Genomic DNA, 26,473 nt, shown 5'->3' with positions numbered 1-26,473 from the left:
GTTGGTGGCCCTGAGTAGAGATTCTCCAGGAATCAGACCTGACTCAGAGGAAGACCCTCAATCTGTGACAATTGATTACATCTGCTCACTCTTAAGGCCTTCAGTCCCAGTTGTAGGCAGAGGTGCTTCCATTATCAATATCCTTTGTGATGATGTAATGTGACACCAATAAATGATTAAATCAATAAATCTCTTTTTCAAAATGAAGTAAAGGCTACTCCTCAAATATAAATGGTAAAATATTCTATATGTTGTTTTTTATGTCAATTCTCCTGTTTAAAAATAATCCACTCTACAGTTAAATCAGAACTCAACTTGGCACTGGCGCCTCCTGGCCCTTTAAGGGTTTCAGAAGCCGGGAGGTGGGGCGGGGTTTAGGGTCATGTGACCACCGTGACACGCCATCATAGCAGTCACATGCCTTGGAAAGGTCTCGATCGAAAGAGTAGATCGGGACCTTTCTGTGAGTACCGGACATGTGTGCTGAGAGCGCACAGGGATTTTGAAGGGAACCCCCAAGCCAAAAATTTTAAAAAAATGGTGTGGGGGACCCCCAAAATTCAGCATGCAGCCCAGCAGGTCAGGAAAAGGGGGGGATAAGTGAGTGCCCCCCTCCTGAACAATACCAGGTCACATGCCCTCAACATGAGGAGGGCTTTGGGGCGGGGGGGGGCTCTCTTCCCCACAACCATGGCCGGTGGTTGTGGGGGTCTGTGGGCAGGGTGCTTATCAGAATATGGAAGCCCCCTTTAACAAGGGGGCCCCCAGATCCCCAGATGGTACCGCTACTCATTCACAAAAAAGTGTAGTGTAAAAAATGACAGGAGACAGTCTTTGAAAAGTCCTTTATTTAAAACAAAAGTTTAAAACATGTCCCCCGAAATAGATCCAACATCAATCATGATACCCGCCATCACCACCAACCCAAAAAAAGAAAAAACTCTCCTCTCTCGACGCTGGCTCCTGCCTTCTGACAGCTGCACCAGCCTGACAGTTCTTAAATACTGGGATGATGTCACAAGAGGGTGGGGTTACCCAGTTGATGTCACCAGGTGACCCCGCCCCTTGTGACATCATCATGAGCTGTGATTGGCCAAAGCATTGCACCTGACCTGTGGTCAGGTGTATTGCTTTGGCCAATCACAATGCGCTGTCAGTGTGTAGTGAATTGTGTGGGGTGGCGGGCAGCACACCCAATGCCCTTACCATTCGTGTGTTCGCCAAACACATGAACGGCTGATGTTCAAATTATGTTCAACTTGAACATCAAGTTCAACTCTAATCTTGGTATCTCCGGATGGGACTTTGTAGTTTGGAGATTCTAAAGAGTTTTGGGTGAGATGGGATCTCCAACCCAGTGTCTGAGTGTTGTGGACAACCAGCAGGATGTGTGTCCAGGTGCACATAGCCCCTATAATGATGGGCTAGTGAGAGAAGTAGGTGGTTGGAGTTGGAGCTGCTTGAAGACAGAACTCTGTCAGGACAGCTGTGAGTTCTTGGTGAAGACTACAACCCATGTGAGTGGGATTCTGGGCCAAAGCACTGGGAAAATATGGCCAGCTCTGAGAGTCTGGCAGACCAAGAGAGAGTCTGGGGGACTGAGGAAACTTTGGAGACCAGTGAGCCTAGGGATGCTGGAGAGAATCCGGAAATCTCTGGTGCAAGCTGGTGATACTGGTAAAAGCCTGTCAAGAAGCCATGTGGGCCTGAACAGCAAGGTTCTGTCACCTATGTCAGAGAGAGAGCCTGAAGTGGTCTGGGAGACCAAAACAAGCAGGGATACTGCTGACTAGAGAGCCAGGTGGCTCTGTATTTTTTGTTTGTTTGCTGAATTAATTTTAAATCCCTGCATGAAAATCCTGGATGGACTTTTGGTTTGTTTTCTCCCTTTTAATAAAAGTGGGCTACCAGGCCTTTAACTAAAATGGATTCACTGTACAAAAATTGCATCTACCACTGAGCTAAACATCTCCAATATCACAATATATATGCATTTGGTGTAGCCTTAGTTCTTTCTAATGATAAGCATCAATGCACAATATCCATAGGACACTATGCTGCTAGTTCTCCCTGCGGGGTGACACCAGCACCCCTTGGTGGTTCAAGTGTTCTTTTGCCTGGAGGGAGTTGTGGCACTGCTTGGGTGCAACAATGCCAAATGTTATATGTTAAAAACACTGATATTTATGTACCAGAACTTACCTTTTCTGTATTTGCAGCAATTCTGGAGATGTAAAATGGATAGATGCGCAAGTATTGCAAATATGTACTGGCTATTTTTTCTTTTTTTAACTTGCACATACATATTTTTAAGCCATAAGGGCTCCTTCCAACAAAGGGCAGTGTCTGTATGTGTATATTGGTATTACAGGGCATGCCACATATAACTTCCAATGCTGCCAGCATGCTTTTGCTTTAAAGGTAAATACGTTGTGCACTTTGCAAGTACAGGTGCCCTTATTTTCCCCAGAGTTTAGTAAATGTGATAAAGCTTCACTTTCTAAACAATACCCATTCAGATGCAAGGAAAGTAAGTAAATTTTTGTTTTAGTATTGCTAACAAAGGAAGATGTTATGTAGTTTGATTGTCTATTTAATCTTGCTCTACAAGCAACCCTAAAGAGAACCCAACAGTAAAAGAAAAACAAAAGCAAAAAAAAAAAAAAAGACTGTGAACATAGAGGCCTCAATGTCACTGCAGTAATTTTTGGATTAAACACCAGACATTACATTATGTTAATAAAAAACATCAAGCGTAAAGCTTTTTGTCAAAATCTTTCAGCTGATGTCAGATAGAAGTCAGAATATGCAAATTATTTCTTATCATTTCTATTAAAATATATTTATCTATCAAGAAAAGTGACAAAACATAGCAAGAGCACATTTAAAATAGTTTCACAGGTTGAAAATAGAGAAGCACAAAATGCTTATATTGCTTTTTAGAATCTCTAAACCAGACAAATCCTATTTTAGTTGTTAAGTAAGGACTTTATATTTCATAATAACTTTTAATAAATGTATGTGTCTGAATTGATCTAAATAGTCAGATGTATTTTAAAATAACTTTTTTTCTGAAAAAACAAAACATTATTACACTTGATTGCCATCTACTTACATTTAACATTTAGTTGGATGAATGTTAAGTAGGTAGGTTCTTAAAATTTTAATATCTTATGACTCTATAGCTGCCATTTCCTCGATTCTCATATTAAGTGCATGTAAGGTATTCAGGCTCCCAATGCACTGGTCTTTTTCAAGGCTGCTAAATAGGGTTTTAGTGTGTAAATCTTATTATAAACAGCCAAACATAGCCAAATTGAGGACAAAAGTAACTAAAACTACTTTCAAAAATAGCTTAAGGGAGAAAAATATATTCGAAAATATATCAAATAAAAGCTGATGTGTCATCAGTTACATTGCTATAACAATTTTTAATCAGTACACCTATTCTAAATTAAACAAATAAAATACTTCTGAAATGAAAGTAGAGGCATTTCTTTCTCAGTTACACAGCAACATGGCAAATAATTTTTTTGTTTATATTTTAAAAGTATAACAATTTAAAAGATTACTTTGCAATTGGCTGTCAACCCCATAACTGGAGCTGAACTACCCTTATTTAGTTGATGTAAATTATGTAATGTATCAGGGTTCTTTGGTGGGCAAAGATCACCAATGGCACCTAGACAGATCTGAAAAAATGAGGAGTCATAACGGCTCCATAGAGGTTATTTCCTAAAACAGAAGCGTGCAAAATCTGGTGTAACTCTGAATAGAAACCAAACAGCTTCCAGGTTTTACTGCCAAAGCTTAATTGAATAAGCTGATTTTGGAATCTGATTGGCTACCATGCACAGCTGCACCATATTCTGAGTGCACCAATTTTAGTAAAACTTCCCCAATAAAAATAAAAGGATAAAAACAGAAAACAAGAGTGATCAATGCATCCATACAAATTTATATATATATACATATACAGTAGATAGATGGATAGACGTTTCTTTTGATGGTATTCAATCTCCACTTTTTTTTTACCATATAAGGAAAAAGACCAAAAATTAAAAAAAAAATCTCTTTTCCTTACTTTATATTAGAAAATATCTCAAATAGATAATCTTTATTTATGTAGTCAGGCTGTGTTTTCTGCTACATTTCTTTGATAAATAAGCAAATAACTGTGTATTATTTAATTTGTGTGAAAGTTGTAGAGTCTACAAATGATGATATAAAGTTGAAATGTATAAACCCTGATGTTTTGACCTTTTTACATATTTCTAGAGGCCGTAAAATTCTACGACAGTATCAAAACCCCTAAAATTACAGTTTTTTGGAAAGTAGACACCCAAAGGTATTGAGTTAGAGACATGATGAGTATTTTGAAGACCAACTAAATTTTTGCCACACTTTTTTGATAAAGGAAGATAAATGTGAGACTTTTTTGCAGCCTAGCCAAATCCAAGGAGCACCTCCAGGCTTTCAAAGGGCATACATTATATATATGATTTTCTGACTACCTGTTACATTTGTGGAGGCTGTGGAGTACCAGGACAGTAGAAACACCCGAGAAAAGGCCACATTTTGTAAAACAGACACCCCAATGTATCTTCCAAGAAGAGCAGTAAACCTTTTGAGATCTCATATTTTGCCATACTTTTTTCAGAAAATGAAGACAGAAAATGAAAGTGTATCTTTTTACACAAAATTGTCAATTTAATAAGAAATTCTACACACACAGCTTGGGAATGCTTAGAAATAAACCTCAATACACATTCTGCTACTCCTCCCAAATAAGGATACTACATACACTTTTTTGCAGTATAACTGCATATAGGGGCCCAAAATCCAACAAGTATCTTGAGACTTTCAAGGCGCATAAATTATACATCTGATTTTGTGACTACTTATCTAATTTTCAGAGGCCCTGAAGTACTAAAACAGTGGAAAGACTTGCAAAATGTTTACCTAGGTGAAAAAGGTAAACCTTATAGCTGGCTGAAATCAGGAACACTGGAAATGTTGATGTTGGTTGTGATCAGAAACACTGGAAACATTGCAATGGCTGCAATTAGTGAAGCTGGAGGTGCTGGCTGTTATCAACAACACTGTAAATGCTGGTGCTGGTTGCAATCAATAATCCTTGCAATGCTGGCACTGACTACCTTCAGTAGCACTGGAAACACTGGCGCTGACTGCAAAAAGATGCACTAGAAAAACTGGTGCTTGATGTGATGAGACATTGGCTGCAGTCAGCAAAACTGGAAACACTGGCACTAGCTAGAAGCAGCAATTCTGAAAACACTGGTGCTGGGTACATTCAGAAATGTTGGAAACAAGGTGCTTGCTGCAATCAGCAATTCTGGTAACTAAGTTACACCTAGCCCTGGATTACAGCTAGTGCCAGTATTTTCAGCATTGCTTCTCAGACACTGACAGTGTTTGCAACAGTGTTGATCACAGCCAACACTGGTGTTTCTAGTATTGTTGATTGCAGCCAGCACCAGTTTTTCCAGCATTGTTGATTGCAGCGCTGCTGATACCAGCCAGTGCCAGTGTTTCCAGCATTGCTTATCCCAGCCACCAGCAATGTTTTCAGCAGTGCTGATCTCAGCCAGCACTGGTGTTTCCATTATTGCTGATTGCAGCCAGCACCAATGTTTCCAGTATTTTTGATTGCATACACTAGGGGCACTTTGCTTTGTACACTTTAACACTGGCAGCCATCCCTCTCTTTCCTCCAGTAATGACTGTGTGTGTGTACAAAAAAGATGTGTGTGTACAAAAAAGATGGCTGCTCACTGCAGCCAGTTTTTACTCTTGTGATTGCTGTGATTGGTCATAGTGATCAAATGGTACAGAGCCCCTCTAAATGGTTCTGTACCTTGTTCCATGTAACCTGCTCTGTCCAATCACTGTATGATTACATGTACCGGAGAATAAGATGAACAGATTCATTCTTTAAATCCGCTCCTCTCCTGTAGTTTACATTTGTGATCACTGTGATTGACTATCACAAGGATCACAGAGCACAGAGCCACATCTAACAGCTCTCTCCTTCAACCAAAGCTTTCCACTGTCTAATGAGAACAGTAACATTGGAATTGACCTTACCGGACAGGTGCACTGTTGTGAAAAAAAAATTAGCATGTAAGGGTATGTCCCTCTGGAAAACTAAGGGAGCAGACCCACCATTTTAATGCAATGGTCAGTCAGCATGTGTTTAAAAAAGGATTACAAGTGCAATAAATTGGTTGGGTGAGCAAACCTGAGGACTCTAAAATAAAGATCTCTTTGTTGGCAGGCCAGATTATAGCTTTCTATTAATCTAGGACAAATGTCTTGTTTTGAATGCTTTCTTATTCCTGTTGGCTGGCAATTTTCATACATTAGAGCACACAAACCAACACAAATATGGTGATTGAGTGGATAAGAGAATCAGTTTGTCTACTTTGCATCAATACACCTATAACTGCCGACAGGCAGGGGTGGACTGACCATTTGGAAACTCAGGCACTGCCCGAGAGCCCAGGGTCAGTAGGGGGCCCCATGAGATGCCCCTGGTACCTTTTTCATAGGCTTTTTTTGAGTTTGGGCAAGGACACAGGGGCCCCATGATCCCCTATTGCCCGGGGGCCCCATGAGTTGTCAGTCCACCCCTGCCGACATGCAATATAGGGAAAAGTATTGTATTACTCTGTTAAAGCTGAGTTCAAAGTAAATATTCCACCCAGGAGAATGTGCAAACTGTGTAAAGACAGCAATAAGGAGGACCCAGTGAAATATTTCTGTCAGCAACTTGATGTATGGGTGTCCGTGTGCCCCCCAAACAGACCTGCCATCCTATGCCACTGCCAGTGCTGGCAATATACAAATCTAGTCTTGATTTCTGGAGTCCCTGAGAGATATAAAAACATTTAGGTGACTTAAATACCAAAGCAAACAAACATGTTAATTTATTTTAGATAGAGTGAGAAAGGGTAAAGCATATGTCAGGTTCCTATTGCTGTCTGTGTCCCTGTAGGGGAGATTTTTCCCTTACTTACTATGAAGTGATGGAAAATCTCTATCAAAAGCTAAATCACATTTTTAGTAGAGTGAGGAAGCATTAGAACTGATGACAATTAGAGATGAGCTGATTCGGTTCAAGTAGGGTTCAGCAACATTAGATAATTTCTATTACCAAATCTGAACCCCATATAAACCAATAGAAGTTGAATCTGTAAAATACATAATAGTTATTTTCTCAAAATCCACACCAGACCCTTATCCTAGCATGTAACCTGGAAGTCCAAGAAAGGGGAGGAAGAACATGTGCACCCTCCCTCTTTTATTGAGTCATACCAGGCCATAAGGGGGTTACCTTGTTAATGCTAACCCATGATAATAAGGACAAGGGTCTCTTTCTGACAACCATCATGGTTATTGGAATCTGGAAGCCCCCTTTAAAAATAAAAGACCCATATACTACCTTCCACCACATGAACGAGTAAAGGTGCAATAACTCCTCTCATGCATTTGACAAGTCCTTTTAAAAAAAATCCCACCATGTCACATGGTGTAAATCCTTCATCAATCACATAACTGAAGCATGCCAACAGAAAAAACCCAAGCGTGACAACCAAAAGTCATCTTCCAGAGCTGTCATCACAATATAAGCAAAGGAGGTATAGTGGTGACATCATTGCCCAAATATGGCTATGTGACCATATTTAGGCAAAGATGTCATCCCCTATCCCAACCACTTTTCTTACAAGGATTGGGGATTACTTTGGGATTTTCAAGTAATGTAAGTAAATGGGGCCACGTGACATCAGTGATTGCTGAGAATTCAGTATGTACTGTACCTGTCGCATCCTTAGAAACTACTTATGCCACGTGGTCCAATCCCCCTCACATGTAAGAGAATGAGTCAAGTTACTGTATGTCAGCGGTTGCTAGGGATGTGCTTCGCAACCATTGACAGCAGTGAGCTGTCATGTTTGTCCATGCTGAATGCTATATGTTCGGCGTTTGGATGAAACTCATTAACTTATGTTGGACCGAACATTCAGCTCATTTCTAATAACAATCACTCTGATTTACTAAAGAAGATGTTCAATTTTGTATAGTGAATACTTGCTTACCTTAGTAAGTTAATGAGGTGAAGCTAAGAGAATATTAAGTTTGAAAAGAAGACCTAATCACGAGCAAGGAAAAAAAAACAAAACAGGATTTTATTCTCATATGATTGGATGATTGACATTAGCAGAGCTTCACCTCATTCACTGAGAAAAGGATAAATTCACTTTACATACCCTACACCTTTAGTAAATAAACCCAAACGTCTTTATTGCTGTCTATACCTTCCTGTCCTGGTGACAATAACACCCCCAATGTCTAGTACTGATGTCAAAGGGATAGGTAGTGAGTGAAAATGTAATCACTGGGGTCACATACAGAAATAAGATAACAATTAAAAAAGGTTAGTTGGTGTCAGTATGATTAAAGTCACAAGGCTAAAACACATAATCTGGCCTACAACAATGGATTTTTTTTCAAATTATTTATTTATATAAATAAAGTATCCAACGAAGCAGTGCAGTATAAAACAGCAGCAATATCTTACAAAGGGTTAAATACCATACAATAAGAGGATGTACATGGAAAACAAAGTGCAGCAGTACAAATTGAATGTCATATACCAAATGCCAGTATGAACAGTGTCTGCAAATGTGAAGAGATCCAGGTCGAGTTGATAGTCATAAATGTCCTCAGGCTACCATACTGCTGTTACCAGCCACAATACGTGCCCAGTCAAATACCCAGTTTTCAGGGAGGAGAAGAGAATCAGAAGTACGGATTTGCTGCTACTTGTGTTATTATAAATGCAATCATTAGACAGAGTTTATTTTGGAATGTAAATTCAGAAATAGCTAGAATACTACACATGTACATTTTGGAGTGTGAATGCCTTTCATGCTACCCCCATATTTTAATTAATGAATTATCAGCTTTTTTGTAACATACGGTGGTAGTTTAACTGATGGAGCTTCAATCCGCTTATGGATTTGTGATCAGCAGTTTTGGACTCAGTGAATGGGTCTTGTACAGCTGGCTAGGATTGAGTTTATCTCGTCTATAAATTCCCTTCTTTGCTGTGAAGAAGTGAACTGGTGAATGCGGACCTGGTAAATTGCTGCAGAGAAGAAGTGCTGGGAGCTGAAGGATTTTGAAGTTTAATGATGTGGGAGAACATATTAATGCTGATACTGAAATTCACTGAAAGGGATATTTATCTTTAGTAATTTATTTCTTTTAGGAAAAAAAGTGATATGAATCAGCTTACATAAACCTCAGCCTGTGTTAGACCTAAAGCTCATTTTAGATTGCTGGCTCTTGAGTTTTTCTCTTTAAATTGTAACTGAAGAAAGGTCCATCTTGAGCTAGAATTGCAGTAATGTGGGCCAGAGTAGAAAAAAAGAGCAAATATACAGAACAAATATGTGGCTGGCTTTTCCATTAAAGAAAAAACTGAAGATGCTATGTTGTAGTTGCCTGGCTTTCATGCTGACTCCCTTGCTTTAAAGACAAACACTATTTTTTTTGTTGGATGCCCCAGATGTTTAAAATGAGAAAAAAAATGCAGCCCATGCTGTGTTACTCCCAATGCTTTCTAGTACTCTCCCCCACATGCATATATTTTTTTCAACCCTAAAGTCAGAGGACTTACTATGAGAACAGTGCTTTGTGGTCCAGTCTTTTGGAGAAGGTTTAATCAAAGGGGTCTTCATTTACAATGTAATGATGCCGACAGCAGTGCTATGGCCATCACAACAGCACCACTCTCAGCATCGTTGATGGCCATGGGAGTTGATCCAATATTCAAGAGGATGGTGAACACAGTTTAAGAGGCCTTATGACATCTGGATAAGGTAAGTACAAAAAATATAAAGCATACAAAACATACAGGAGCTCTTGAGGTATGAAGGTGTGTCATTTGGGAGGCGGGAGTCAGAGTTAGGCTTTAATTCTCTAATTCATTAACTCCAAGCAAATATATAAATAATATCGCTGACTTTCCTTTAACTTTCCTGATCTACATGCTATTCCCAAATGAATGAAGTATTGAAACCATAAGGTCAGTTTAACAACCAATGAACTAGCATTGTAAGTAATGAGAATCCAGCAGAAAGTGTATTAAATCTGCCCAGATGGGATATTTACATTCAAGATTATTAAGGGGGGGGGGGCATTTGTAGGGCTAATAGGCAAGTAATTGTCAAAAAAATAGGAATAGAAACTCAGGGACACAGTAAGTCAAAAAAATCCTTTGAATAACAGGTTTGGGGATGAATTAAAGCTATGCATGATATTTAGGAGTAACTTCAGCCATGCCTACTTTTACATTTAGCTTTTCTTGCAAACAGCGGTAGCACCCCAGTCCACTATTATTTGACTCATATAAGTTAAAATACTTTTTTAAGTAGTCTTAGCAGTAACACATATATTTAAGTGGTTACTGATTTCACCAACAGTTTGCTGATGCTGTCCTATTCTTGTTAGCGAAAAACTGTCCTACCACTTTCTTGTTTTTATACACCTGTATATGAGCTGATACTCTTATGCTTAAAGAAAAAAAAACTGTTTATGCCTTGTGACTCAACATTTGGCCCTCTTCTCACTGATGCAAACCTTTATGTTTCTAGACAATTTTTACATAGATGTTCTGAGGGATGAAATCTTTTTTATCAAATTTTTGTAGAAACACACCTGCCTGTGCCTTGTATCCTTGCACTTGCGCCTGTTCTTAATGATGGACAACTGTTCGACCACTAACGAACTTTTACACCCCTGTATCTGTGAGTGTGATAACAATTGTCCAGTGGCAGGGTAGTTCTGCATCAGCAAGAATAGGTCTGTATGTAAGATGTTTTGGTGTGTGCTGTTCTATTGTTTTTTTTTTTCAAACAATGCAGAGGAAACAACAAGAGAATGCTGCACTATAAGCACCCCAAAAAGAGCACTTATAAAAAAAAGGAAAACCCTAAAACTTTCCCCTAAGCAAACACACCACTGTATTTTTTTTTAAAGAAACAGGTTTCTTCTGGACTGATCAATGACAAAAGGCAGTAAAGGGTGTGATTATTGAACAACTGGCAACCAAGTAGTTGCTGACACAGACAGTAGTCCTAATTAAAATTTTAAGTGAATACATAGGGCATACAGTACAAGACAATAAGCCCCTTCACTGTAATTCCTAGAGGTCATCTACATGCCATCTGTACAGCAGCTTCAATGGATTAACACTATGGCTACTGTGCGTACCTCTTTTAAAGTGAGGAGGCTGGATTATCTTTTTCTGTCTATTATTGGTTCTTGTAAATCATATGGACAAGGTATAAAGTTCGCAGAGTATTATGGGCTGTCACAAAATGCAGCCAATAATTTACCCATGTAGTCGGATTCTAATCCAGGAGTCCTGAAATGCATGGTTGAGCAAGCCTGAATCTAACCTCTAATCTTAATAAGGAAAGGCCTGTGATGGCAGTCCTCCTAATTCTACCACAACGGGTTTACTTTAAACCAAAGATACTACTGTATGTCACTGGAACTATCTGTATTCAAATATTCAAGCAGTGATATGCCAGAAATGACTCTAAGAAAAAAAAAATCATGACATAGAAAGGAAGAATGTTGCATTTTGGTGATCCACTCTTTGTGTCAACTCTTTTGTATTAGGACACTTTCAGCTTTACCACCAACTGAACACTGATCTGTCCTTGTAGGAAATGTGTTTTTTTATTATAAGGAAAAAGAGCAGGAATTTCAGCTTCACTAAGACCAGCAGTTTCCAGGGTAGAATATAGTTTAGGTCTGGTAAAAACAAAAATCAGAATTTAGAGTGTTGGCTTGACATAGAAAAGAAATCTTTTGGCTTGAAACTAAACCATGACTACTCATGGTACAGATTTAAGGAATGCAGATGCAAGGCACATATAGTATAGTATTAATGGGTATTGAAAGTAACTCAGCATGTCAACATTAGACAATCTTACTTACATGTTTGTTGAGCACGTGTTGTCACCTTCATAACATCAACTAACCAGTGAATGTGTGGGATGTATTAAAAATAGGCTAAAAATAAAGTTACATGAATGGCTACAAGTTTGAAATGTCTGACTATACTGAAAATGGCAGTATAGCAGATAATTGTATTATTCGTATTCTACATGTGTTTGAACATTGGGAAGTTTCTATTAGACCATATTCCCCCAGGGTAAGCTACAATTATGGCTGTATTCCTACAGTACAAACCACCATGGCAAGATCTGTTACAATAAACTAGATATGCTCATTTATGCAGTTTATTCTATTATTCATGTTAAAAATGAACCATTTCTTGTCCTGAGCTATTTGAAAATGGTCCAAACTGACAACTGATTGAGGCCCACTACATACCTGTTTTCCCAGTTGGAAAAAATAGCTATTGGTTGCATTATACAAGTAGAGCTGTATTGTATATTCTTATCTAGAGGTGTTAAAAAGATGGCACTAACATCTATCTCTCTACTATTGATGGGCAAATATGCTTAGGTTAATTTGTGGGAATATTCAGAGAACAGGGCAAAAATTCCACAGACTCCTGAGTTTAATGCAATGCCTATTGAAGTCAATAGGAGGTGAACCTTGAAAATTAACTGTCTATTTTCAAGGGAAACTAGCTTTTCAAGGCTAGTATGATCAAATATTCAATAAATAAGATTAAAAAATGTAAAAAATAAAAATTAAAAAAATATATAATGAACTCCCATATAAGCGTGATCATATCTACCAAGTAGTGTAGTGCTAAATATCCAAATCAACAATTTCCTTTAAACATAAATATATACAGTTGTGTCCAAAATTATTCAACCCCCACTGAAATTGAGTGTTTTGGCCAGTTTGACATTGCTTTTGATCATTCAGTCATCTTGCTTACATTTACATTAAAGAGGCACTTGTAGGTCAGACAAATATAACATAACAGTTATAATGAAATAACCACAAATGTCTTTTCTGTGCTCACAGCATTATCAGTTTTATTCAACCCCCAAGTGACATTCAATCTTAGTACTTAGTACAGCATCCTTTTACAGTTATAACAGCTTTTAAACGTGAAGCATAGCTTGACACAAGTGTCTTGCAGCGATCTACGGGTATCTTCGCCCATTCTTCATGGGCAAAGGCCTCCAGTTCAGTCACATTCTTAGGCTTGCGCACTGCAACTGCTTTCTTTAAGTCCCACCAGAGGTTCTCAATCGGATTTAAGTCTGGTGACTGCGATGGCCACTCCAAAATGTTCCAGCCTTTCCTCTGCAACCATGCTCTAGTGGACTTGGAGGTATGCTTGGGATCATTGTCCTGTTGAAAGGTCCAACGTCTCCCAAGCCTCAGGTGTGTGACGGACTGCATCACGTTTCCATCCAATATCTCCTGGTACTGAAGAGAATTCATGGTACCTTGCACACGCTGAAGCTTCCCTGTACCTGCAGAAGCAAAACAGCCCCAAAGCATGATTGACCCTCCACCATGCTTCACAGTAGGCAAGGTGTTCTTTTCATCATAGGCCTTGTTCTTCCTCCTCCAAACATAGCGTTGATCCATGGGCCCAAACAGTTCTAATTTTGTTTCATCAGTCCACAGAACACTATCCCACAACTTTTGTGGTTTGTCCACATGGCTTTTGGCATACTGCAGTCGACTCTTCTTATTCTTTGGAGACAGCAAGGGGGTACGCCTGGGAGTTCTGGCACGGAGGCCTTCATTACGCAGTGTGCGTCTTATTGTCTGGGCTGAAACTTCTGTACCCACATCTGACAAATCTTTTCTCAGTTCCTCAGCAGTCACACGGGGACTTCTCTCCACTCTACGCTTCAGGTAGCGCACAGCAGTCGAAGTCAGCATCTTCTTTCTGCCACGACCAGGTAGCGTTTCAACAGTGCCCTTTGCCTTGAATTTGCGAATGATGCTTCCTAAGGTGTCTCTTGGTATGTTTAACATCTTTGCAATCTTCTTATAGCCATTGCCCTTCCTGTGAAGAGAAATCACCTCTTCTCTTGTCTTCCTGGACCATTCTCTTGCCTTCACCATGTTTGTAACCACACCAGTAAATGTCTAGAAGGAGCTGAGTATCACAGTCATTTTAAAGCTGCCTAATTGGTGCTTATTATGCTTGATTGCTGCTCGGTGACATCCACAGGTGTTTTCAATACCTGATGGAAAGCACCTGTATGAACCTCTGTTCTTCAGAGTGGTAGTCTTTAAGGGGTTGAATAATTGTGGCAATGAAGAAACCACATAAGAACCATTTACTACTGTATTACATAAACAATTGATGTCATTTTAGTTGCATTTGGGTAGTTACAACGTCCTTGTAGGATTTGATTCTGAATACAATTCCAAATGTACACTATAGTCCCTAAACCCCTTTACAGCATTGGGGGTTGAATAATTTTGGACACAACTGTACACTTGAAATTAATAATATAAAAATTATATAAATAAAAGTCCAAAACAGTGAATTAAAGTTTATTTTTAAACACCAGTAATCTAGCTTTCTTTTCATTTTCACCCATGACAACTTCAATAAATCTCTGCTCAAATACCTGTGCCAGCACCATCACCAGTTGTGCTCTCAGATAAGATCATTAACCTTACAGGATATGTGAAGTCAAAATATGCTCATGTCCCCTTTACATGGACATGTAATCCACTGAAGATTCCCTCTGGCACCTGCTTCTACATCCAGACTCAAATAGCATTCTTTCATCTTTTGTGCGGACACATCTCCTTTAAGATGATTCCTCCAGCTCTCTCTCTCTCCTCTTCTCCTCCACTCAGCTACATCTATAAAGGAAACGGTGCTTTATCCTTAAAAACACTACATTCACTCACTCTTATTTAAAATCTGCACTCACATTGTTCAGGTGCCACCTTACAATCACCTGTGTATCCATAGAACATTCATAAACAGTTATCAGCAGTTTTCAGTGTTCAAATACCAACCTTTCCTGTACTTCCTGAACATGATGACATCAACCAGTATCTCCAACCCTATGCATTTCATCAAAGGGTCATGTGACTTCCTCAAGGAAAATTGGAAGAGAGGAATTTGAAAATAAAAAATATGCAAAATACGTGTGTTCATAGAGGCCCCAACTAGGAATGATGCTGTCAGGGAACAAGAAGATCGCTGGAGCACATGAATCTGCACAGGCGCAGAATCCCGACAAGGCATACAGGCAGGCGGGCACTAGGACCCAGGCGCGCCTGTCACCAATGACGGAACTGGCAGGCACTAGGACCCAGGCACGCCTGTTGGCGCTGGGCAGGCTATTTAAGGAGCACCTCAATGATGATTCACTGCTGACTGGTCTTCAGCCTCTCCTTGCGTCCTGCTGTTCCTGTGTGATTCCTTTGGTGCTGACCCGGCTTGTTCCTGACCCGACTCTGATTGCTCTCCTGCTCCTGGTTCCTGACTTCGGCTCTGCTCCTGACTTAGGCTTCTCATACTGATTCTGTACCTTGCTGCCCGACTGTTGATGACCTTGGCTTCCTTTGACCCTGCTCCTGTCCTGTGTCCTGGCTACCTACCTGCTCTGCTGCACATCAGGCATTATCCAGAACCTGCTCTGTCTGCTATTACAATACTCAAATCAGAGGATACACTGCCTTCTCAGGCCATCATGTGCAAGAGCCACAAGCAACCACCTCAGGCGCTCTTGTCCCCCTGGTCCCTAGACTCCCTCTATTCCAACCTCAGCAGGGTCAGGGCTAGTGACACAACTGAGGCCAACCTCGTCAATTCAGTCTCCTATCAGGTATGTGACAGTACCAGTCAGCCATGATGGAGTCTGAAAGGGAGGCCTCACAACTGGGGGACATGCGCCAAGCAGTAACTACCTTGTTCAACGTAATGCATGAGTTACAGAAAGACTTTGAACACTTGGAAAGCAAACTGTGAAACGACTCTAATGTCCTCTTTGACACAGACCTCAATACTACCCTTGATGCGGTTATGCAAACAGAGAGCAGTATAACCTTTGAAAGTTCTGCTCTGCCGGCACCCTGGGTGCCTACGCCCGAGTTCTTTACAGGAGATCGCGGGAAGTTCAGGACTTTTCGTAACTCCTGTGAGTATATATTTTTCCCTGCTCCCCAGGACCTTCTTGGCACCTAACATTAAGGTGGGATTCATTATCACAATCCTCAGAAATGAACCCCAGTCCTGGGCCTACCACCTACGTGAGTTGCATGACCTGGCCTTAGCTTCTGTGGACTCCTTCTTTACAGCGATGGCACAAATCCATGATGATCCTTTCTGGCACCAAACTGCTGAAGTCATGCTCAGTAAGCTACAACAAGGCCAGAGACCTGTGGAAGACTATGTCACTGATTTCCGTATCTGGTGTCCTGATACCCAGTGGAACGAGTCTGCTCTCCGCCACCAGTTCTGTCTCTTTCTTCCAGAAAATCTGAAGGATGAGCTGGCTCGAGTGGGGGTGCCAACCAGCTTGGAGAGCCTGATAGACCTGGCTATTCAGATTGACCGCCGAATTTGGGAAATGCAGAATGAGAGGTCCAATGGGAAGATTTTGATATGCTATGAATTAGGACCTCCTACAAATGTGGCCTCATCAGCATTACCCACCAACTCCACTTGGAGAAGCTTCTGGAGGCCGCAGTTATCCGCAGCGGAACGCCTTCACCAGCAGAAGTTCAACATATGCCTCTACTGCGGTGATACAGGTCATTTTGTAGCCACCTGCCCGGCCAAATCCCACAGATCCTCTCCCAACTGTTTCTACATGATGCACCCTCAAGGGGCAAGACGGGCACATCTCTCTTTTCATCTGCAGCTACAACTGGCCGAAAGGACAATCAGGGTCCCAGCCATTATAGACTCAGGTGCCTGTAGCTGCTTTATGGATGCACAATGCGCTATGCAAAACCAGATTCCACTCCGTAACAAAGCACAGAGACTTGCAGTTCACCTGGCTGATGGATCTGGTATCAGTTCTGGCCCTGTGACACAGGAAACCGTGCCAATATTCTGATACTCTACTGTGGGACATCAGGAATTCCTATGCTTAGACATCATTACCTCTCCAATTTTTCCAGTCATTCTCGGCATGCCCTGACTAAAAGCCCACAACCCAACCATTAATTGGTTGTCCGGAGAGATCTCTTTCACCTCAGAATATTGTTTGAATCACTGTACTCCCAAAGCGACTACTGAGGCAACTCCTCTTTTCGGCATTCACTCTGACCCTGAGACCATGAAACTTGTTCCTGCAGCATACCATGAATATCTGGACGTCTTCAATAAGAAAAGTTCCAACTGCCTTCCTCCCCATCGCTCATATGATTGTCCTATTGAACTCCTGCCCGGTGCCGAAATTTCTTTCGGCAGAATCTATCCCCTATCCGAGGCTGAATTAGAGGTTCTCTGGGAATATATCAATGAGAGCTTGGAAAAAGGCTTTATTCGGCCTTCTACATCACCAGCAGGAGCCGGTATCTTTTTCGTGGAGAAGAAAGATCATACTCTCAGACCCTGTATCGATTACCGAGACTTGTCCCCCTGGTTCCTAGACTCCCTCTGTTCCAACCTCAGCGGGGTCAGGGCTAGTGACACAAGTGAGGCCGACCTTGTCAATTCAGTCTCCTATCAGGTGCGTGACAGATGCTCCGCTGGACCTGATAATCTCAAACCATGCAGAGCATATTACCAATGTCCATATAAAAGAACATCTGGGTAGCAGTGACCATAACATGATTTAATTTATTGTTAGCTGTAAACAGCAAGCATATACAGGAAAATTTTAAGAGAGCTAATTTTCCAAGGCTGAGAGCTGCTCTCCAAGACTTAGACTGAGAGGGAATATTGGCATTGATGAACACCACACAGAAATGGGAGTTCTTCAAAAAAAAAGACTGTATGTGAACATACTGCAAAATAAATTCTCATTGGCAACAAGTTTAAAAGGCTAAAAATCAAACCTATGTGGCTTACAGTCAAAGTTAAAAAAGCTATAGATAATAAGAAAAGAGTTTTTATTAAATATAAAAATGAAAGAACGCTATCATTGTTTGAACATTATAAAGAATATAACAGAATATGCAAAAAGGAAATAAAGGCAGCAAAAATTGAAAACAGATTGCAAAAGATCGCAGGACAAACCCCCGAAAATTCTTTAAATATATTAATAGTAAAAAGGTCCGAGCATGTAGGCCCTTTACAAAATAATCTAGAGTGGGTGACTGGGGACAAAGAGAGGGCAACTTTATGAAATGCCTTCTTCAGATCTGTGTATACAAAGGAGCATGGGGGATCTCTTGTCCATAATGGGCATGGTATTGACACTCCAGATGATCCACATTGGCTCACAATTGATATGATCAGGAAATATTTAGACAGAATAAAGCACCTGGACCGGATGGCATACACCCACAGGTCCTGAAAGAATTGAGCTCTGTCATTTCAAAGCCATTGTTTCTAATTTTTAGGGACAATTTAATGACTAGCATAGTACCACTGGATTGACATAAGGCCAATGTGGTGCCTATATTTAAAAAGATCAAAATTTTTACCAAGTAATTATAGACCTGTTAGTTTAACTTCTATGGTTGGGAAGATACTGGAGAGTTTAATAAAAGACCACATAGATGAGTTCTTGCTGAAATAAAAATATTTTAAGCAACAGACAGCATGGATTCATGAAAGACAGAAGTTGTCAAACAAATTTCTTTTTATGCGGAGGTGAGCAAAACCTTGGACAGAGGGGTGGCAGCAGATGTGGTATACCTGAATTTTGCAAAAGAGTTTGACACAGTTCCCCACACACGGCTAATGTGTAAGGTAAAGTCTATAGGCTTGGAAAAATCCGTAAGTAAATGTATAGAAGACTGGCTAAAAGATTTTATGCAAAGAGTAGTGGTTAATGATTCATACTCTGAATGGTCTATGGTTGTCAGTGGTGTACCCCAAGGTTCAGTGTTGGGACCCTTACTTTTTAATATATTTATAAATGATATAGGGTCTGGGATTAAAAATACCTTTTCAGTCTTTGCAGATGACACCAACCTGTGCAGTGGAATAACGTCCTTACAGGATGTCTCCAACTTACAAACCAACCTCAATGCACTGTTTATTTTGGCGACTATGGGGAAAATGAGGTTTAATGTTGATAAATATAAGGTTATGCACTTGGGGGCTACGAATATGCATGCATCATACATACTAGGGGAAGTACAACTGGAGGAATCAATGGTTGAGAAGGATCTCAGAGTTCTGGTAGATCACAAGCTTAATAATGGCATGCAATGCCAAACTGCAGTTTCTAAAGCGAGCAAAATCCTCTCTTGTATTAAAAGAGGTATAGACTCCAGAGAGAGAGATCATATTACCCCGGTACAAATCATTAGTAAGACCTCAGGCATGGAGGAGCTCAGCTATGAGGAAAGATTAGAGGAACTGAATTTATTCTCTCTTGAGAAGAGGAGATTAAGGGGGGAGATGATCAACATGTATAAATACATCAGTGGTTTACACAGTGAACCCAGTGTAGAGTTATTCATCCTGAGGTCATCACAGAGGACAAGGGGGCACTCTTTACATCTGGAGGAAAAGAAATTTAATCTCCAAACACGGAAAGGTTTCTTCACAGCAAGAGCTGTGAAAATGTGGAATAGACTCCCTCAAGAGTTGATTCTGGCCAGCTCAGTGGATTGCTTTAACCACTTGCCTACCGGGCACTTATACCCTGGCCATTTTTAAGCTTTCAGCGCTGTTGCACTTTGAATAACAATTGCGCGGTCATGCAACACTGTACCCATATGAAAATGTTATATTTTTTTCACACAAATAGAGCTTTGTTTTAGTGGTATTTAATCACCGCTGGGTGTTTTATTTTTTGCGCTATAAACAAAAAAAAGAGCAAAACTTTTGAATTAATGGGTGGCACTGCTGGGCAGCACTGATGGGAGGCACTGCTGGGCACTGGTGGGTTGCACTTCTGGGCACAGGTGGGTGGCACTATTAGGCACTGATGGGCACAGGTGGGTGGCACTGATGGGCACAGGTGAATGGCACTGCTGGGCACAGGTGAGTGGCACTGCTGGGCACAGGTGGGTGGCACTGCTGGGCATTGATCATCAGGGAACTGATCATCATTGCCCTGATGATCAGTGCCAATCCATCCTCTGACAATTGCCGGCTATTGGCAGTACTTTCCTCAAGCTGTGAAAGCGTGAGCAAAGTGCAGCCGATAACTGGCAACTGCATTTAATGGTGATCTGCTGTGTTATTGGACACAGCTGATCACATGTTAAAAGGCCGCTGTGATTGGCCATGTACCACATCATTTGATCAGCTGTGTCTGTAGGATCATGGAGATCCCGGGGGGGGCGCACAGAAGGGCGTGTTCTGGATTCTGGATTCCCTCCTCTCCTCTCCCTCCTGCTGCTGAGGGGGAACTTTCAGGATAGAGAGCAGAGGAAGGGGCAGGTAAACATGTCTTCTATTAATTCATCTTCAGTGCAGCTAAGCTTGCAGAGAAAGGTACTGGGGAATATCAGTCCTCAGTCCCTTTCTCTGTCTCAAAGGGGAGATGTCAAGCCTGATATCTCACCAAAGCCCCCCAACAGAGCTGATAGCAAAGAAATGTAATACATATGAAAAAATTAAATTGTAAAAAATGATAAAAACCTAAGTAAAAAAATGACTCCCCCCCCCCCCCCCCCCAAAAAAAAAGAATGATGAAAAAAATAATAACAAATTAAATTGTAAAAAATATAAAATAAAAAATAAAAGCAAAAAAAGCACTGACGCGGTCCACTGCCCTACTGACACCATTCACTGACCCTCTTCCCCAAAGCATTATGAAAAAAATAATAAAACAATAAATTGTCAAAAATAATAAAAAAACATTAAAAAAATAATAAAAAATAAATTAATAAAAATAAAAAACTACTGACACCATCCACTGCTCTAATAACATTGTCCACTGCTATACTGACAATATAATGAAAAAAAATGCTGTTTATTGCTGTACTGATACCATCCACTGAACTATTGACACCAGCCACTTACCCCCCAAAAAAAACATTTTAAAAAATAAAAAAATAATAAAACTGAAATGTAATAAAACAAATGGAAAAAAATAAAAATAAAAATAAAAAAAGAAATAAAAAAAAGAACTACTGACACCGTCCACTGCCCTACTGACACCATCCTGCACATACACTCCACACTCCTCTCCTGCACATGCTACCCAGCGCCATACACTCTACACTCCTCTCCTGCACATGCTTCCCAGCGCCATACACTCCACACTCCTCTCCTGTACATACTACCCACCACCATACACTCCACACTCCTCTCCTGTACATGCTACCCAGCGCCATACACTCCACAACCCTCTCCTGCACATACTACCCACTGCCATACACCACACACTGTTCATTCCCAATTTAACGTGACCACATTCTGCACTATGTAAGTCATCTCAGTCTTTATTTAACCACACCTCTTGAAGCCACATCCTATATTTAGCGCACTTTAAACAACGCCCACTTTGCCAAAACGTGCTTTGAGTTGCATTTTTATTTTTACCAATGCCTAGGGCCCACTTTTGATCTTGCACATGGGCACACTGATTTAATGATATTCCCCCTGCACATCTCCAGTGCCTTCCAGGGAGATCTTGTATCTTGTATACAAGCTGTGGAACTTACAGTAGAGTATTGTTTTTAATAATAAACTGCCTCAGCCCATACAACAGAGGTGTGCCTTGACTGGTGCATGTGCAATATGAGCTGTGGAATGATTTATTAACCACTTGCCTACCGGGCACTTTTACCCCCTTCGTGCCCAGGCCAATTTTCAGATTTCAGCGCTCTCACACTTTGAATGAAAATTGAAGTCATGCAACATTGTACCCAAATGAAATTTTTATATTTTTTTTACACAAATAGAGATTTCTTTTGGTGGTATTTAATCAGCACTGGGTGTTTTATTTTTTGCACTATAAACAAAAAAGAGCAGAAAATGTGAAAAAAAAGTTTTTCTTTGTTTCTATTATAAATTTAGCAAACAGGTAATTTTTCTCCTTCACTGATGTGCAGTGATGAGGCCACACTGATATGCAGCACTGATAGGCAGCACTGATGGGCACTGATATGGTGGCGCAGATAGGCAGCACTGATGGGCACTGATAGGCTGAAATGATGAGGTGGCACTGATGAGGCGGCATTGGTGGGCATTGATGATGCTGCACTGATATGCAGCAATGATGGGCACTGATAGGCACCACTGATGTGTGCTGATAGGTGGCACTGATGGGCACTTATGGGCAGCGCTGACTGGCGGCACTGACTGATGGCACCGACTGGTAGCACTGCTGGGCACTGATGGGTGGCACTGCTGGCCATTGATGGGTGCAACTGCTGGGCAGCACAGATTAGTGGATCTACTGGGCACTGATGGGTGGCACTGCTGGGCACTGGTGGGAGGCACTGCTGGGCACTGGTGGATGGCACTGCAGGGCATTGGTGGGAAGTACTGCTGGGCACTGGTGGTTGGCACTGATCTTTAGGGCAATGATCATAAGTGCCCTGATGATCAGTGGCAATCTGCTCTGTGACAATTGCTGGTTATTGGCAGTACTTTCCTGTGACAACATGAGGAAAGTGCAGTCGATAACCGGCAACTGTATTTACTTGGTGATCTGCTGTGTCATTGGACACAGCTGATCACACGGTAAAAGGATGCTGTGATTGGCCTTTTACCTCATCGCATGATCAGCTATGTCAGTAGGACACAACAATCACAGAGATTGCCAGGTGTGCGCCAATGGGGGTGTGCAGGAGGGCACATTCTGGGAGGACGTCATATGATGCCTGCCCAGAACTGGATATCCACACTGTAGCCGTCATTCAGCTATAGCGCATTTGGCAAGTGGTTAATATAAGTTAAAAGTCGTCATTGTACAAATGCTACCTTAGAACTATTTTTTACACATCTGAAGTTGTCTGTGATGAACACCATTTACTGTAGCTAACTAAAAAAATCTCTCCATCATTTTTTATTCTTTCATATACTTGGTTGACATCTAACTGAGATATGTACAGTTCCTTGCATTCCTGGGGAGAGGAGGGAAAATGTTTATCAGAGCCATTTTCCATGTAGTTGTTATCTCTATACTACCCAGTACCCAATTACAATAATAAATGCTGAAATTTGTCATGTTTTTTGCTAAATGTGGCATCCCTTGGAATCTGATCTTCAGTTTCACAACTAGCCCAGGCATATTTTTGTTTACTGTTGCAAAAAAATAATAACTATGTTCCTAAAAGAAAAAACAGAAAAAAAATAGAGTCACACAATAAAACCAGATGCAGGGACTGATATTGAATTTAAAGCTTGATTTCATTTTCAGTGTATTTGAAAGACTATGTGGGGGTTTTTTACTAAAACTGCACGGTGCAAAATTTGTAACAGCTCTGCATAGAAACCAATCAGCATCCAGGTTTTATTGCCAAAGCTTAATTGAACAAGCTGGATTTAGAAGCTGATTGGCTACCATGCACAGCTGCACCAGATTATGAGTGTTAGAGTTTTAGTATATCCCCTCCTGCATTTCTATAATTGCAATAAAGGCAGTCACCAGAGAAAAAAATGAATTTATTTTTTGTAATCAAGAAACTATTTTTTAAACACATTCCTTAATACATTTTTCCAGTCAGTTACTTTGGGTACTGACATTCCTTTATCAGAAAAAAATACAATGACAGAACTTCAGTGGGCACTGCAAGAATGGAATTGATCATTATCCAAATAAATGTAATAAAGACATTTAAAGAGAAGAACAAACTGCAAATTACAGTTTAAAGTTGTGGTCTGGTACATCAGAAGCTACTTGGATCCTGATAAAAATATTTTGATGTACTGTATCGGGATTACTATGTTTAGTTATGCTGAATAAAAACTATGTCTTTATCATCCAATAACAAAATCTAGAGACATTTCCTGAAATGCACCCACTGATTTTCTGTGTTTTTATCAAACACTCTTAATTTAATGTATTCTGTTAGTATAGAAGAACCTCTACAAATGAACCTGAACCTTGCTGTGATCAGGATTGTACTGACAGCCTTACACATACTGTAACATATTAGAGACATAAGTGCATTATTTCCTTCCTGTCGATTAATGTTATTTGATAGTGAGCATTTTGCAAAGCATCAACAAAAAGAAATTGTTCTTAAAAATTAAAAATGCAACCATGACTTGAACTTTCACTGTCTACTGGGAACATACTCAATATGTTCCCCTATTGTCTCTTGAATGTGTTCTCCACCTTATTCTTATCGTCACATACCTGAAGAAGGAGTCCTGTGAGACTCCGAAATGTTGCCTTGCTGTAACTATGTGATCGTTCATTAAAACTTTTGGACCCATATTGGTGATCCTCGGTGTACTGGTGACATTCTCACTTGCTGATTCTGTTCGGTTCCAGCCAACGGTCTGCAGCACCCACTTATACACACAGCCATTTTTAACACAGGAACGTGTGCGTTTGGATTGTACACTTGCTCCACCTTATCCTTACACTTTTCAAATTTAAACGATAAAATATATATTTTTTTAATAAATGTCATGTTTGGTTGGCCATTGACTAGTTCTTACAGAAGAAGAAAACATGCAAGCACAATTGGTTTGAAATAAAAAAAAGCATAATCCCTCACATATGTTGTCTTTGTTTGTCTTAGGGGTTATATTCATGAAGGATTCACTGGGAAATTTGCATAATTGACAGTCCCCCCAAGTGAGATTCGGCAGCATTCACCTGGCATGCCACATATATATTAACCCAATTTACAATAGAATGAATGTGCAACTGTCAAATGCAGCAACTAGTAAACAGCTTTTGAATCGTACTTGCACAGTAGAACATATCACTTTACAGGGGAATCTGCCAGCAGTAGCTCTCCATGGTGCTGCAACTGTGTTTCAGCACCATGAGAGCAAAATGTACTTTGTACTTTTTCAACATTATTTTTTTATTGTCAGCTTAATTCAGGCATACATCTTTGTCAATATTATTCACATTAGAAAATAAAAGTAGAGAATGAAAGAGAAAGGCCAATTAAATCTTTTATGCATGTTACAAAGTTGTTACAAGTAGCGAATAACCCAAACAATATGTTTTTGATTTTTATTTTTACATTTTAGTATAGAGATAGACCATGGCAATACTCAAAGATTTTTTTTTGTTTAACAGTGTTTGAAAATACTGCCCTTTTTTACTATAGTAGTGAGACATCTTTAGTAGAGATGAGCGAATTATTCAAAAATTTGATTCGGCTGATTCGCCGAATTTGAGGAAGAAATTCGATTCGATGCGAATTTATTCGCTGCGAATTTAACTTATAAAAAGGGTTTCTAGGCTTCAGAGAGCCTTTATATTAGTGCAGAACACTGTACCTTTAATTTAAATGCCCTTGGAGATGAGGAAGGAGAAGGAGAAGGATGAGAAGAAGGAGAAGGAGAAGGATGAGAAGAAGGAGAAGGATGAGAAGAAGGAGAAGGATGAGAAGAAGGAGAAGGATGAGAAGAAGGAGAAGGAGAAGGATGAGAAGAAGGAGAAGGATGAGAAGAAGGAGAAGGAGAAGGATGAGAAGAAGGAGAAGGATGAGAAGAAGGAGAAGGAGAAGGATGAGAAGAAGGAGAAGGATGAGAAGAAGGAGAAGGATGAGAAGAAGGATGAGAAGAAGGAGAAGGATGAGAAGAAGGATGAGAAGAAGGAGAAGGATGAGAAGAAGAAGGATGAGAAGAGGAAGAAGGATGAGAAGAAGGAGAAGGATGAGAAGAAGAAGAAGGATGAGAAGAAGAGGAAGGATGAGAAGAAGAAGAAGGATGAGAAGAAGGAGAAGGATGAGAAGAAGAAGAAGGATGAGAAGAAGAAGAAGGATGAGAAGAAGGAGAAGGATGAGAAGAAGAAGAAGGATGAGAAGAAGAAGAAGAAGAAGAAGGATGAGAAGAAGGAGAATTCCAAGCCGGCAAAAAGTGTATCTGCAGAGCTCCGCTATTTCTTAGCGGAGCTCTGCAGATACACTTAGCGCAGCTCTGCAGATACACTTTTTGCCGGCTTGGAATTCTTCTTATTTTCATCCTACTTCTTCTTCTTCTTCATCCTCATCCTCAGAAGAAGAAGAAGAGGATGAGGATGAGGATGAAGAAGAAGAAGAAGAAGAAGTAGGATGAAAATAAGAAGAATTCCAAGCCGCCAAAAAGTGTATCTGCAGAGCTCCTCTATTTCTGACAGTTCTCTGACATTCACATTTACAGCGGTTGAAACATTGTATCTATTTGTTTCCATAAATGGAAACAAATAGATACAATGTTTCAACCGCTGTAAATGTGAATGTCAGAGAACTGTCAGAAATAGCGGAG

Source organism: Staurois parvus, unplaced genomic scaffold, assembly GCF_062004578.1.
Source record: "Staurois parvus isolate SC_StPar_1 unplaced genomic scaffold, SC_StPar_1.0 ptg000396l, whole genome shotgun sequence".
NCBI lineage: Eukaryota > Metazoa > Chordata > Amphibia > Anura > Ranidae > Staurois > Staurois parvus.
This window is presented reverse-complemented; position numbering follows the sequence as displayed.